We start from the raw sequence: 3586 nt of genomic DNA, 5'->3' as shown, positions 1-3586 counted from the left end.
AGATGAAGCTGTATAAGAGAATAAGTTCAAGTAACTATGTTGTAATGCCTTGTGGAATGAATTGTATCTGTTAGGAAAGAAATGTATCTGTTACTACTCGAACGATAAAGTAGAAATTGAGGGCCTTAGCAGCTTAATAAATCAAAATTGATCATATATTTGGAACCAGCATAATTTTTAGGTAATATTAAGCACTTCTGTGAAATTTCAATTTCGGACGTGTAAACGATAGATTTTCGTCTTATTCTCTCCTTATATATATATATATATATATGATCTTGGTCATTTGACAAAAAAAAAAAAAAAAAAGAACTCATCACTCTAGACTTGAGAAGTGAAGGGATAGAGAAAGAAGGTCCTCAAGAAGGTTGAGATTTGGGCTTAAGGTATGTACATGTTTGTCTAATTTCCATCCACAACCCTTCCTGTCATAATTTATGTGAAGATGTTTCTATGATCTTGTTCCTAAGAGTTGGAATTGTGGTGTTGTGAGTTGTAAATGAGCAAAATGACCTTACCTTGCATGTTTTGACTCAATTTGAAGTCCCTACGAGAGACCTCACTCTATGTCTTCACTTGACTTGTTTGAATTCAAGTATGTGATATAAATTTGTGTTATGAGTTGAGCTGTGAGAACAAGTAGAAATCTTGTGAATTTGAGTAAATTTAAGTTGTGAATTTATGATTTGATTTTTTTTACTCAAATGAAAGATGTAATTTGATCCTTGTTCACATGTATTTACATGCTTTGAGCTTATATATTGGTAATTCAAAACTAGATTTTTTAGGCCCTGACCATGTCTACAAGAGGAGGAAATTGTGCAGAATTTCGGACTTTTGATGCAGAATCGCCGCACGTGCGGGGCCTAAGGCCGCACGTGCGGGAACCTCAGCCGCACGTGCGGGAGTCACTGCCGCACGTGCGGGAAAATGGCAAAATTTTGGAGTTCAACACTGCCAAAAAGGCACGTACGGGGCCTCAATGCCGCACGTGCGGGAGGTGTGCCGCACGTGCGGGAGATCCTAGCCGTACGTGCGGCTCAAGCTAGAAAAATTGGGATGCTCCGTTTTGCGTGTTGGGTCCTCTAATGTTGTCAAAACCTACAATTTATATTGTTTGAATGTTCGTTAAATCAATCAAAGTAAGTGAACCGAATGTTGATTTAACAAGGATAAAGAGACTAATGTAATTTCTCATGTGTGTAGGAAACGCCTCAAGAGGAAGTGCACCGACATAACACAGTGAGTAATAGCACTCCAATGTATCTCTACTCAGTATTTATGTTTATTGACATTGTGACCCTTGTTGAAAGTTTTATCATATTATGTATTGACGTTATATCTTGACGTTACGAACTTCACTATCAAACTTGTGTTGGTATGAAATGATATATTTGCTATAAGTAATTCAATACGAAATTGTGGAAACATTGAAAAGGGTTGTGAAGTTGTACACATCTTATGTGGAAGCTTGTGACTAATGGAATGTATCAAGGCAATTGTGAATTTGTGAACCAATGTGGCTTAGAGCCATTTGTGAACCAATGTGGCTTAGAGCCATTTGTGAATCAATGTGGCCTAGAGCCATTTATGAACCAATGTGGCTTACAGCCATTTGTGAGTCAATGTGGCTACGAGCCTAATGTGAAACTACGTGACCAAGGGTCATTTGTGAATTGTGAACCAATGTGGCCAAGGGCCGGTTGTGAATGATGAATTTATGAGACCAAGGACCGATGTGTGAAATATGAACTTATACTATTGTAAGCTTGTGAATCAAAAAGAACCAAAGGTCTATGTGATGAATTGTAAATTATGAACCCAAGAACTCTTTTCTGGACGTGTGAAGTTCTTAGGCCAGGGGCCACATTATGATAATTATAAACCGATTATGTTGTCCCAACAAGCCGTACAGAGACAGACTAATTACATGATTTTAGCATTAAATATGTTTACAAGCATACTAGTACTATTGTTCACTGAGCTTGGCTCACCCTATGTTATGCCTGTTTCTGTAGGTAATCAACCAGGAGGTCGATCTTAGCTCGGCATCGTCATACTTTTGTCAGCCTAGGCACAGCCAAGCTTGGGGTCGGGACCCTACTTTTGTGGAGTTGTTAGATGTTGGCTCACACTTTTGCTATTGGCTTAAGTTGTTATGTACTTAATGATTTTGTTAAATACCCCACCTCGGGGTTGGTTTTGTATATGCCTGTAAATAACTAACTCCTCAATGTATTTTGGCTTTTGATGTACTTGTCCTGTAAAATGTTTATGATCCTGGCATGACTTAGTAGCTCAATGGATGTCATATTTTCTGGTTTTTATCAATTATGTTTTACAGCTTCCGGGTAGGCCCCTCTATGGAACCAGGTTAAGTGTCCTTTTCTGTTTAGGTCATGCCCAAACTTTTAGGGGCAAGTTAGGGGCGTGACATTAAGTGTGGCTTCAAAATTAACAAACTTCAAGACCAAAATTGCACAATTCTTCTTTCTCTCTCTCTCTCTATAGTCGGCCTCCTCATTCTCACAATGTATAACTCAGATTTTTGGACTCAAAAAGAAACAACGAGAGAGTGTATGACCCTATACATAAGGCCCCAGCAATTCCAATATAATAATAATAAAGTAATGGGCACCAATTCATCAATTTAATCGATTTAATCTGACCCGAATAAATTTTCAATTAAATTTCACTGTAGGCTCTAAAAATTATGCCAATCACAATGGCGTAATCAATTTCGGGTTTTGTGGCCGATAAGGCCTCCAATTTAATTTCTAAAGCGGAAAAATCAAACAGATTTTCCTACGGTAAACAGATAGAAAGTCAAAATCACACATTTTTACATAATGGAACACAAAATCATATCAATCACATAATTATACTCATATTAAGGACCAATTGACATATTACGGAACAGGGGTATCACAGTGGTAGTGAACGTTATGTGGGCACCTCGGTATGTGTCATATGGGTGAGATGCTGTGTATTGGCGTAGGTTATGAGTTGGTGTTGGTTCATCTTTAGTGAGTTAGTATGTTTGTGAAAGACAGTGGTGTTTCAAGTCCTTTGTGCTTGGTGGTTCGGTGGAGTTGTGATACTCAATTAAGTGACATCGTGTAGGTTTGGTGTTGGTTTTTAGTCAGCGGACTAGTGTGTTTGGAGTTCGTTATGACTTTGGGAGGTCGGAGGTGTGCGGTGTAGTGTGGGTAGTGTTCCTCAATTGAGTGAGTTGTTTTAAGTTTTGTAACCCGTGGAAAGTGTGTAGATGGTGTTGGAGTTTGGGACACAGAGAGTCAGGGTTGAACTCGTATGTGTCGGTGGTGTTAGTGTATGGTTTCGACTATGGTGTTGGGGATCTAGAGGTTAATGTTGTGGAGTGTGATTGGTTGGGATGTGAGTGGTGGTTGACTTTTCTCGGGGTTAGTGGAATTTTTTTTTTTGGGGCCATGGTGGCTTGGGGTCCTCTTTGTAGATGATGTGTGATTGGAGTAGGTGGAGTTGTCTTCTTTATAGTTGAGTGAGATAGTTGGTTGAATACCTGGCAGGGTTCTAGTTGATTTGGGTAATTTGGTAAAACATGAGG

Source organism: Camellia sinensis, chromosome 15 (genome assembly GCF_055761805.1).
Source record: "Camellia sinensis isolate YWXY chromosome 15, ASM5576180v1, whole genome shotgun sequence".
Lineage (NCBI taxonomy): Eukaryota > Viridiplantae > Streptophyta > Magnoliopsida > Ericales > Theaceae > Camellia > Camellia sinensis.
Note: the sequence above shows the minus strand (reverse complement) of the source record.